Here is a 12,725-nt window from a genome sequence, read left to right on the forward strand (position 1 = left end):
CTTTTCATGCTGTATTTCATCAAAAGAATTTTTTTCTTCCCCTTTAAGGAGTTTCTTCTATTACACTAGCTCAGAATATCATAGGCATCTACGTGCCCCCCAAATACAATGGCCTGTCAATAAACATGATAAATTAGTCATAAATCCAAGACCACAAAGTCATTACTATTTAGAAATCGACACAGTGCTTCATGTTTTGAAATAAAAGGCTACTATAAAGCATTGTTAATAAAAGTACTCTTTTACTTATCAAAGTTGAATGGTACTTTTAAGAAGTTAGGCTCTACAAAAGCTTTAACAAGATGAATGGACTTACAACACTGTCAGATAGAGCTAAGAAAAACTTGAAAATAACTGACAAAAAAAGAGGCCCAAGAGACATTTATCCATTCATCCTCACCACCACAGATACTGTCTGACAGCACATCTAGTTTCTCTGATGTTCTTTACAAGAGATTACATATCTGACACAGGATTTTTATAGGTAAATACAAGAGTTGCTTGCTATAAAATGGCCTCTTGAGAAGTTTACAATACCTTGGCATCACTTTCAAGAAGAAACAAGACCTAAGAAATCTCTAACCATACCTATATGTGTTCTTCCCCTTGCATATCTCTTATTGTAGAATTTGTGAATACCAAAATACAGGACACCTTATCCCATTAAAACTGTTTCTAGCTTTTTGTATACAAGTATGCCATTTCTTATACTGCCCTGGGAGTTTTCTCATACTATTATTTCTCCTAGAAGACTCTTACCCAATTCTCTTTGTCTTGGACAACTGTTTAGGTTTTCTATTAATGTAATTCCCTCAGAAATGATTTCCCTTTATCATGTAGGTCCTTTTTTATAGGTTTATTTGGTATCTGACATTCTCCCTTTCATGTCACTTTTCAGAATTGAAATTTCTCAGTATTTCCTTACTGTGTTAGACCATACATCACAAGGGCAATGACCATGTTCATTTGGTTCATTGTTTTATCCCAAAGGCTTAGAAAGTGTCTTCTGTAGTGTACATAGATTTCTAAATCCATGAATTATAATAAATTTATAAATTTGAATTTATTATTTTAGAGATTGAGTGATATGAGCAATTAGAAGACCAAGGTCTGTATAAATGATTAGGTGACTGAAGGGGTTTGGATCTGAGATACTGAATTTCAGAGTGCAGTGTGGTCAAAATTTAGAATATAGACTAATTTATGCAGATCTTGAAATAACACATGGTAAATGATAAAATATAGAGAAAAATTAGCAATATATAAAAAACTTCAATAGCAAAGTGGGAAAAAATAGAAGTTCTTTGTAATACTGTAACAAACTCAAACAAAATAGAAGGAAACAGATAAAAATGATGAAGGCATAAACTAGAAAATTTTATATTAATAGAAAGTACCTACAAAACTTTTTTTCTCTTGAAATATATAATAAAATTAACAAACTTCTGTTGAGCCTGATCAATAAAAACATAAAGGCATAAAGGGGAGCGAGAGAGGAAAAAGGCACTCATACATAATATCAAAAGTAAAGCAAGATATTTAGCAAATCAAAAATCACATTTTTTTTAAAGATTTTATTTATTTATTTGACAGACAGAGATCACAAGTAGGCAGACAGGCAGGCAGAGAGAGAGGAAGGGAATGCAGGCTCCCTGCTGAGTGGAGAGCTTGATGCGGGGCTTGATCCCAGGACCCTGGGATCATGACCCGAGCCAAAGGTAGAGGCTTTAACCCAGTGAGTCACACAGGCGCTCCCAAAAATCACAATTTTAAACAACTACATAATCTTTTATCAACATGAATACATTTCTCCAATATATAATTTGTCAATAGCATTTATTTATCTTCTACAAGTATACACAACATGATATACTTCATAAATGTTTAAGATATTTCAAACTAGGTGCACTTAGGTGGCTCAGACAGTTAAACATTTACCTTCTTCTCAGGTCATGATCCCAGGGTCCTAGGATTGAGCCCTACATCAGGATCCCTGCTCAGTAGAGAGTCTGCCTGTCCCTGTGCCACTCCCCCTGCTCGCTCTTTCTCTCTTCCAATTAAATAGATAAAACCTTTAAGAAAAAGATATTTCAAGATAATAATGTATAATGTATATACATAAGTAAATATATGGAAACCCATACTAGCTATTTATTGAAATGATAAACATTAATTATATTACCACTGGGAGTTGAGGAAAGAAATTATTTTACAAATGGATACCTAATGAGATTCAGCTGTATCTGTAATATTTTATTTATTAAAACAAATTTAAACATGGATTTGAGTAAATATGGTTTTATATTAGCAGCTATAAACATGATTTGTGGGTATTAGGATGTCATATTATTCTCATTACAAGTCTGAATTTTTGGAATATTATATTTTATGAAATTAATTGAAATTCTGCTTCCAAGAAGATGTCGTAGATACACTTTACCCTATTCCTCCTGATATGTATAACTAAAATCTCTGACCATTGTATATAAAAAGTAAGATAATGAAAGGTAGAGAGAACTCAGACTGACTACGGTCTTCAGTACTCAAAAATCAAATTTCCTGGGTGGCTCAGTTGGTTGGACGACTGCCTTCGGCTCGGGGCGTGATCCTGGAGTCCCGGGATCGAGTCCCACATCAGGCTCCCAGCTCCATGGGGAGTCTGCTTCGCTCTCTGACCTTCTCCCCTCTCATGCTCTCTCTCACTGTCTCTCTCTCTCTCAAATAAATAAATAAAATCTTTAAAAAAAAAAATCAAATTTCCTGGGTTTTCTGTTTGCTTTATGCATCTCATAATGGATGCTAGTAAAGTCTGTAACCCAGAAAAGCCAACAGGCACAAAAAAATAAGCCCCAATAAGCTTGATCTCTTGAGACAAAGAAACAGGGAGATAAAACTTTGAGGAAGTGACCTCTATTACAGCCAAACACCACCAGCAGTTGCCCAGTGGGTAGCCTAGATGTCCACCCTTGGCTGAATAGAACAATATGTTTCAACCCCCTTGCTTGGGAAGCTCTAAAGAAGGATGCACAGAGAACTGGGACTTCATCTCTACCATGATGTCACTGGAGACCATGTAGGAAGCCTGAACTTTCACCCCAGCCTGCCTATGTTGAAGAATCCTTCTCTCTCCCCATTGACGCAGAGTTAGAGGAAGCCTAAAGGAGAGGCAGGATTTTGTCCATCAGCAAATGGAAGGAAACTGGTCCCACTGCAGTGGTCAGTGAACATTACTCCTTTTTTGGGGGGAGGGAGGTTAATCTAGTGAATTAAAAAATTAATTCCAGTTTATTTCTTATATTAACTTTCTAGCTATACCTTTTTATATCTTTAGTGATTTCTCTAGAGATTAAAAAAATGTGTCCTGAACCTATCACAGTCATCTTTTACTTATTAAATAAAATGTAAGAATCTTGCTTCAGATATATTAATTACCATCACGCTTTGTGCTATAGTTTTCCTGTTTATTGCATTTCTATACATTACAAACCACACAAGGCAGGGTTGTATTTACCATCTTACATGTCCTTTACTATTATTTTTTCCATACCTAAATTTCTGTCTGGTGCCATTTCTTTCTATTTTATTTTAAGAATCTATTTACTGTTACTGGCAGTTCAGCTCTAATGGCTTCAAGTTTACTCGCATTTTATTTATCTACATAAGGCTTTGTTTTATTTGCAAAGGAAGGATAGTTTTGCCAAATATGGTATTTTGGGTTAAGATTTTGGACTTTTGTTTTATTTTTCAATAGGATTTCATCAAAATTTAAAACTTCTGCCTAACAAAGTATCTTGTTAAAAAGGTCAAATAGACAAGCTACATATAAGGATAAATATCTGCAAACTTCAGTTCTACAAAGGAATTGTTTATAAGAATATGTAAAAACTGAAAACTCAACAGTTAAGCAGAAAAGAGTACATGAACAGATATTTCACTAAGAGGAGTATAGTAGGGTTCTCCAGGGAAAAAGAAGCAGTAGGCTATCTATACATAGGTAAGGAGAGAGTATTGTTTTAAGGAATTGTCTCATGTGATTTGAGGGCCTAGCAAGTACATGACCAATTTGCAGGGTAGGCTGACAGAGTGGAGGCCCAGGAAAGAACTCAAGTTGCAACTCAAATCCAAGGCCTTCTGTAGGCAGAATTTTGTCTTTTTTAGTGGACTTCACTTTTTTTAAGGACATCAACTGAACAGAAGAGGTCCACCCACGTTATAAAGGGTAACTTGCTTTTTCAAAGTTTACTAATTTAAATGTTAACCTCATCTTAAAAAATACCTTCACAGGTACACCTGGACTGGTGTTTGATCAAATATCTGGATGGCCTGACCAAGCTGATACATAAAATTAGCAATCACAAGTGTATACAAGTGGCAAATAAGAACTTGAAAGATGTTCAGTATTAGCCATTAGAGAAATGCAAATTAAAAACTCAATACAGTATAACCACACACCTTTCTTATCAGAATATCTATGATTCAGCATTAAAGTGACACAAAATGCTGACCAGGATGCAGTGAAATTGGATCATTTTTACATTCATGTGGCAATATAAAATGGTACAGCCACAAAAGAAAACAATTTGACAGTTTCTTAAAAACTGAACATGTAACTATCATGTGATCTGACCATTGCACATTTATCCCAGATAAATGAAAACTTATATTCTCACAAAAATATGCCATAAATATTTATAACACATATTTGTAATCACCAAATCTGGAATTAATTCAAATGTCCTTCAACAAATGAATGGCTAAACAAACAGTGGTAAATATACACCTTGGGATACTGCTTAACAACTTGATACATACAAAACTTCTGATAAATCTCCAGAGAACTATCCCAAGTTTAAAAATGAATTAAAAAAATGAATTTAAAAATGATAATTCTGAATAGCAACATAGTGTATTATTCCACTTATATATAATGTTCTTGAAATGATAAAATTGTAGAATAGAGAAGAGAACAAAAGTTTCTAGGGCTTAAGATAGAATAGAGAAAGAAATTACAGGTTGCCAGGACTTAAGGAAGTAGTAGGGGCAGGAGGGAAGTGAGATGTATGTGTGCCTATAAGAGAGCAGCGTGAGGAATCCTGTGCTGATGGAAATGTCCCTTGCATTGTCTGCAGCAATGCCTAGGTCCTGCTTGTGTATTGAATTACACTTTTGCAAGATGTTAATTTTGGGGAAAATTATGTAAATGGTAGGGATATCTCTATTATTTTCTTACAACTGCATGTGAATCTACAGTGATTTCAAAATAAAATGTTTAATTAAAAAGTCAGTGAGGGACACTAATGATAGTCTATCTTTACAGAAAATAAAATTAGTTACAAAAGCAATTTGTGAGACAGATCTACACATATTGATACAGAAACCATGTTATTAAACCTATCAATCAATTATTTGTTCAGAAAAAAAAACTCATGTATATATAGCATTACAGTTTTCATTAAAAAGTAATATTTATTATAATATTTTTAAAAGGTTGCTAAAAAGGCTACACATACAACTGTGGACAGTGGTAACCATAGGAAAGGTGGTTTCTTAGTGAAGATGTCTAGGTTTGTGTAGCTTGGGGAACATTTTGTTTTATTTTTTGCAAAACAAATAAGGTCCAGGAAATGTTACACAACTATGCCTAGTTCTTTCAGTTCTATATGCTTTGTGTTGGTTCGTTGGTTCGTAGGTTTGGTTTTACTTTGTGAATCTTAGCAGGATTTTTACATGTTAATCTGTTCTGTCTCTATTTTTGGAGCAGCAAGTTTGGTGATCCATGCCAGAGACCAATGATTTTGATTATTTTCTTCTTTTATTTCTTGGCTCTTATTTTTTTTAAGATTTTATTTATTTATTTGACAGAGAGAGATCAAAAGAGGCAGGCAGAGAGAGTGGGGGAAGCAAGCTCCCCTACCGAGCAGAGAGCCCGATGTGGCACTCAATCCCAGGACCCAGAGATCATGACCTGAGCTGAAGGCAGTGGCTCAACCCACTAAGCCATGCAGGTGCCCCTTGGTTCTTAGTTGCACAGCCCCATCTTCATTCCTAGGTTGTGTTCCAAAGGAGTATTGATAAGAAGGAGTATATATGCTGTACCTTTTTTTTTTCCAATTTATTTATTTTCAGAAAAACAGTATTCATTATTTTTTCACCACACCCAGTGCTCCATGCAAGCCGTGCCCTCTATGATACCCACCACCTGGTACCCCAACCTCCCACCCCCCCGCCTCTTCAAACCCCTCAGATTGTTTTTCAGAGTCCATAGTCTCTCATGGTTCACCTCCCCTTCCAATTTACCCAAAAGCACGTACCCTCCCCAATCCTTTTAAACATTTCATGATGTAGCCCAGATTTACCAGACTGCCAAGAAATCCTGAATACACAAACTAAAGTCGTGATTAAGTGGTCCTTTGGTTTCATATTTAACATTTCTACATAAATGGTAGAAGTTGTGCATCCCTTCACTTTTAAACAAATAAATTAAGAAATATATCAGAACTGGTAGCAAATTTTCATAAAGGGCTTGGCTCCATTTTTAATATTTTACTGCTAACTGCTTTCCACCCCATCACACGCCCTTTCCCTTTCCCTTCTCGTCTGGGAAAGCCAGTAAGAAAGCTGGAGAACTTTGGGACACATAGGTGGCTCAATGGGTTAAGTGTCTGACTCTTGATTTTGGCTCTGGTTATGATCTCAGGGTTGTGAGATCCAGCCCCATGTCAGACTACAGCCTGAGTGTGGAGCCTGCTTAAGATTCTTTCTCCCTCTCCCAGAATGGAGCAAAGGGAGGAAGGGAAAAAAGAAGGAAGGAAGGAAGGAAAGTAGGAAGGAAAGCAGGCAGGCAGGCTAGAGCATGTTTTGGTGCTAGCAGGAAGTTCAAACCATGAAAAGTCCAGGAATCTAACGCACTATCCTCTCAATAATTTGCTCACCCTTGTTCTCTATCCTATTTTCACACCAACCCAGGAGGCTGCTTTATTTTCCCCATTATGTAAGGGATAGCCTTTTCCTTGGTTTCTTGGTGACAGTTTGTGGTCATCAGTCTTGATATCCAAACCATTTTTTAGTGGGATGTGGATCTCACTCCCCCGGAGGAAAAAGAAGACCATTGGTACAGGTACAGAGAGGCAGGTTATTTCAACGATCTACTCTTTGACCAGAATCTTTTTTGCCTTAGGCTTGCTAACTGGCTGTGTTGTCTGCTGATGAGCATACACTCTGAGCTGCTACTGCTGCAGATTCAACCAACGTATGTTGAAAGTTTTTCTAAGTGGCTTTAAAGTGAAGAGTATGGGATAAGGCCTTCCCTAAATGGTCCTAAGTGGTTTTGACCTAAACCTATCTGTATGCTGCATTATGTGTCTAGGTTCAAGCTTAGGCCTCACTGATGTTATGTTTAATGGAATGACTTACACTGTGACCATTTTTTTATGTCTCAACCAGGCTTTGCTCCTCTCCCATCTTCACTGCACAAAATGCTTAGTGAAAAGACTGATGTCCTGGGTAATATTCAGAGTGTTTCCTCATGAGAATGAGTAGTCACCATGGGCAGGCTGAGGTTCACACTCTGAAAATCAGATAATTCACAGGGATGAATACTTTAAAAGCTTCTTCTCTTGCTGCTTCTTCCTAGACCTCTGTAGTTAAAAGGATCCAGATCCTTAGGGCTATAGGGAGAATGGCAAACCCATAGCACAGACCCTTATAAAAAATGTCCCCTAAATGCCTTATTCCAACTCCAATTAAATGACCAGAGTACACTATAACCATATTGCATAATTATAAAACAAACAAAAACTCTCTTTTTTAAAAGATGGTATTCATTTGTCAGAGAGAGAGAGCACAAGCAGTGGGAGTGTCAGGCAGAGGGAGAAGCAGGCTCTCTGCTAAGCAAGGAGCCTGATACGGGGCTCCATCCCAGGACCCGGAGATCAGGGCCTGAGTTGAAGGTAGATGCTTAACTGGCTGAGGCACCCAAAACTTTCGTTTTTAGTGAGTGTCTCAGATTATCAGCATAACAAGGACATAATTCATATCTGACCTAAACTTAGGGTCCTTAGATCCAATAGAACAACAACTACAATGAAAGACATCTAAAATTCTGATGATACTGATTTGGGAATCTCTGGAAGGAGAAAATGATAAGGGAGAGAGGACATCCCTCCTCTCCAACATATATCCCATAGCCACCAGAGAGAGAGAGAGAGAGAGAAGAAGAGAGAGAAACAGAAAAAAAAAAAAAAAAAAAAAAGGAAATAAAGTTTTCTTCAGGATGAGGAAACAAAAAAAAATGCATCAGGGGCCTACAGTTTTACCCAAGCAGAAACCCAAATTTTACTAATTAAAAAAAATATATATAGTAAAAGGTTTCAGACCACCAGTTAGCTAGTGAGCCCTTATAATACAAGCTCTGAATTAACTTGGGCTAAATGGGTGGTGAGGATTAAGGCGGGCCCTTGGATGAGCATTGGGTATTATTACATGTAAGTGATGGATCACTAAACTCTACCCCTGAAACCAATATTACACCATATGTTAACTAACTAGAATTTAAGTAAAAACTTGAAACAGACAAAAAAAATGAGAATTATGACAAAAATAATATCTATTAAGATGTGACAATTAACAAAGCTTTATGGCCTTAATAAATACTGGGTCTTCAATAAATGGTGTTGGGAAAATTGGACAGCCACGTGCAGAAAAATGAAATTGGACCATTTCCTTACACCACACACAAAAATAGATTCAAAATGGATTAAGGACCTCAATGTGAGAAAGGAATCCATCAAAATCCTTGAGGAGAACACAGGCAGCAACCTCTTCGACCTCAGCCGCAGCAACATCTTCCTAGGAACATCGCCAAAGGCAAGGGAAGCAAGGGCAAAAATGAACTTTTGGGATTTCATCAAAATCAAAAGCTTTTGCACAGCAAAGGAAACAGTTAACAAAACCAAAAGACAACTGACAGAATGGGAGAAGATATTTGCAAACGACATATCAGATAAAGGACTAGTGTCCAAAATCTATAAAGAACTTAACAAACTCAACACCCAAAGAACAAATAATCCAATCAAGAAATGGGCAGAGGACATGAACAGACGTTTCTGCAAAGAAGACATCCAGATGGCCAACAGACACATGAAAAAGTGCTCCATATCACTCGGCATCAGGGAAATACAAATCAAAACCACAATGAGATATCACCTCACACCAGTCAGAATGGCTAAAATCAACAAGTCAGGAAATGACAGATGCTGGCGAGGATGCGGAGAAAGGGGAACCCTCCTACACTGTTGGTGGGAATGCAAGCTGGTGCAACCACTCTGGAAAACAGCATGGAGGTTCCTCAAAAAGTTGAAAATAGAACTGCCCTATGACCCAGCAATTGCACTACTGGGTATTTACCGTAAAGATACAAACGTAGTGATCCAAAGGGGCACGTGCACCCGAATGTTTATAGCAGCAATATCCACAATAGCCAAACTCTGGAAAGAACCTAGATGTCCATCAACAGATGAATGGATCAAGAAGATGTGGTATATATACACAATGGAATACTATGCAGCCATCAAAAGAAACGAAATCTTGCCATTTGCGACAACATGGATGGAACTAGAGCGTATCATGCTTAGCGAAATAAGTCAAGCGGAGAAAGACAAATATCATATGATCTCCCTGATATGAGGAAGTGGTGATGCAACATGGGGGCTTAAGTGGATAGGAGAAGAATCCATGAAACAAGATGGGATAGGGAGGGAGACAAACCATAAGTGACTCTTAATCTCATGAAACAAACTATGGGTTGCTGGGGGGAGGGGGGTTGGGAGAAGGGGGGTAGGGTTATGGACATTGGGGAGGGTATGTGCTTTTGGGTAAATTGGAAGGGGAGATGAACCATGAGAGACTATGGACTCTGAAAAACAATCTGAGGGGTTTGAAGTGGCGGGGGGGTGGGAGGTTGGGGTACCAGGTGATGGGTATTATAGAGGGCACAGCTTGCATGGAGCACTGGGTGTGGTGAAAAAATAATGAATACTGTTTTTCTGAAAATAAATAAATTGAAAAAAAAAAAAAAAACAAGTTACCCTTATACTCTTAGAGGAATTACTATTCATTAAATAGAAGACACCAGTATGCCTTAATGGTTGAAAATGTCACATTGCTTAAATATCACATGGTTGTAACAGCTTTTGTCCTAAAATATCCCTTAGTAGGCATGGAAGTCCTGATCTGGTGAACAATAAATTTTAATAAAATTATGTCTTTACTCTTAGAATTGGCTTAGCAAAATGAGATCATGTGGAACTCCTTCTCGTCTAGTAAAAATAACCAATACAATACCATATAGAATAAAACAAGGCCAATGGAAATTAAAACCCTTCCTTTAGTAAGGAAGGGGCCATTGTCCCTACTGCATCTCCCTTAGAGAACCCAATTTGGTCATTTTAATCCTGACTTAAAAAAATCGTTCCTAACAAGGGATTTCTTAATTTCACAGCACCCCTAATTAAGGTTCCTGTATAAAATACTATTGAAATGATTGACTCCATCTAATCAGTGACTAGAAAATAGTTTGCTTTTATGGGTCTTTCTAACATGTTTTATCTAGTGTCTATTTATCAGCAGTAATGGTTAGCCTTTACTTTCTTTTCTTTTTTTTTTTCTTTCTTAAAGATTTTATGTATTTATTTGACAGAGAGAAATCACAAGTAGATGGAGAGGCAGGCAGAGAGAGAGAGGGAAGCAGGCTCCCTGCTGAGCAGAGAGCCCGATGCGGGACTCGACCCTAGGACCCTGAGATCATGACCTGAGCCGAAGGCAGCGGCTTAACCCACTGAGCCACCCAGGCGCCCCTAGCCTTTACTTTCAAATATACTTTACAATATACTGTCACCAGGCTACCCACTCTCAGCACTTCCATCATTGCACACATACTTTGCAGGCAAGAGCTTAATTACATTCAACATTGTCTAGGAACACAAATATAATATTACAGTAAAGTCATCCTCTTTAGAAAAGAGTCATTTGACACATTCATCCACAACATCCAATCATTCATAAATGATCTTTCGCACACACATGTGTATGCACAAATGCATACACACACACACACACACACACACACACATGCACCCCCACACCCACAAAGAGATGGGTCATTGCTCAACACAAAACATAGTACAAGTCCCTGCCACCTCAATTAACTTCTGGGCATCATAGAGTCAAACAAAGTCTGCTTTCTCTCTGACACTGTTAAGAAACAACTACTGACCATTTTACCATGCACAATGTTAAAACAAGTCCAATAGTTTTGGGACTTTTGGATGCTGGTCGTAACATAGTCCTCATTTTCAAGCTAATTTATGATGTTGTAAGTCAGACCACTTTGAATGTCCTTCCACCCACCAACAAAAGGCTACAGAATCTATCTATCCAAATTATAATACAAACAGGCACATCCATTATGGCCCAACAGAGATTCTAACCTCAGAAGTTTCAGCACTCATCTTTCATTCTTCTTGAAGTCTCTGCACCACTCACAAAGGCCATAAAATGCCCTTGAACTTATGTTTTAAAAAACTGGCCTTCTTGGTCCTATCAGAGAAACCACTGGCTTCATCTTGAGCTTATGACTCTCTGCACCCCGATGCCCATTAATGCTGTTCATTACGAATGCAGGTTCATGCATGCTCAGCATGGCCATAGAAGCCTCTTTACTAAAAGGTAAATTATATCTTTGGGATGAATACAAAATTGGGCCTCTGGCATATTCTCTTCACAGAAGAAATGACTTCTTTTTGTCCTCATTCCCTTGCCATAGATTATGATGCTGGGGGAGGCCACATCTCTTTCAGGACCATTAGCAACTTGGACCAAGTTAGGCTGCAGTGTCAGCAGGGTTGATTCCTTCCAAATCAGTTCCATGCCTCTCTTCTGGCTTCTGAGGATGTGCAGGCCAAGTTTGTGGCAGCTACTCTAATATCTGCTTCTATCTTAACTAGCACTCATTATGTGTGTGTCTGCAGTCTCTCCAAATTTCCATCTTCTTAGAAGGGCATCAGTGATTGGATTAGGGTCCACCCATCTGATTTCCACTTAACTGGACTATATCTGCAATGACTCTATTTCCAAATAAGATAATCTTTACGAGTATCTGGGTTAATGACTTAAACATATTATTTCTACCCACTCCTATTCTTCTCTTGTTCTATATCAAGTTATAAGAAGACCCATGAGCTCCCTTCCGTGATGTAGGCAGGATATTCAAACCATGCAAATCCCAACTCACCCAAGGGACTCTTCACTCTTCTGCAACCACAATAAAACTCAAGCTCTTGGTTCCCTTCTTACTCTGTCAGCCCTTTTCAAGCTTTATTATGTGAGAAATTAAGCTTTCCATGTCTGGTTGATGAGTTTGTAATGGTTTAAGTCTTGAAATCTCAACCAATTTGGGCTGGGGTTGGTTGATGACACCTTCTTTGGGACAGTCACAAGATAAAAACATTTTTAATTTATTTTGGTATTTTAACTCATTTCTCTTTTAGATTGATAGAATAAAACAAGGCCAATAGGAATCGCCTAGGATAAAGAACAAAGTAGTCACACCCTTTGAAGGATTCACAATGTTTTATAATAAGATTTTGTGTGTCTGTCTGCATATACACAGTAAGAGTTATAACTAAACTTTACAAACTAATAAAGGATGCAAAAAACAGAACTACTTA

This window comes from Neovison vison, chromosome 10 (genome assembly GCF_020171115.1).
Source record: "Neovison vison isolate M4711 chromosome 10, ASM_NN_V1, whole genome shotgun sequence".
Lineage (NCBI taxonomy): Eukaryota > Metazoa > Chordata > Mammalia > Carnivora > Mustelidae > Neogale > Neogale vison.